Here is a 479-nt window from a genome sequence, read left to right as displayed (position 1 = left end):
TTTACCCGGTAACAGCGGCTGCCTCATGGCCCTGCCCCCCCACCCCCCCGGAAGGGCCGGGAGAGGGAGGCATAAGCACACACACACAAGCACACACACACACACACACGCCCACTCAGCATCCCCCCCTTCCCCCTGCAGCATCCCACATCACACACATCTTACTGGGGCAAGGGCAGGGATGAACGTGTGCGTGTTTGTGTGACTGTATGTGTGCTGGAGAGCTCTCTAAGTCTGCTGGGCCAGTGTGCTGTGTGTCAGGGGGTTGACATGAGAGTTGTGGTTGTGTCAGGGTGCGGTGTGTGGTTGTGTCAGTTGATTGTGTCAGTGGGATGATGTGTGTCAGCATTTGTCCCATGGGATGGCTGACTATGTGATTGTGTGTCAGTGTGCTAATGTATGATAGCTGGGCATGCTGTGTGTGAGTGTGATGGTGTATCTGTGTGTTAGTGTCCATGTGCTGTTTTGTGCAACGTGCT

Source organism: Neophocaena asiaeorientalis, unplaced genomic scaffold (assembly GCF_003031525.2).
Source record: "Neophocaena asiaeorientalis asiaeorientalis breed wild unplaced genomic scaffold, Neophocaena_asiaeorientalis_V1.1 scaffold629, whole genome shotgun sequence".
In the NCBI taxonomy this organism is placed as follows: Eukaryota; Metazoa; Chordata; class Mammalia; order Artiodactyla; family Phocoenidae; genus Neophocaena; species Neophocaena asiaeorientalis.
This window is presented reverse-complemented; position numbering follows the sequence as displayed.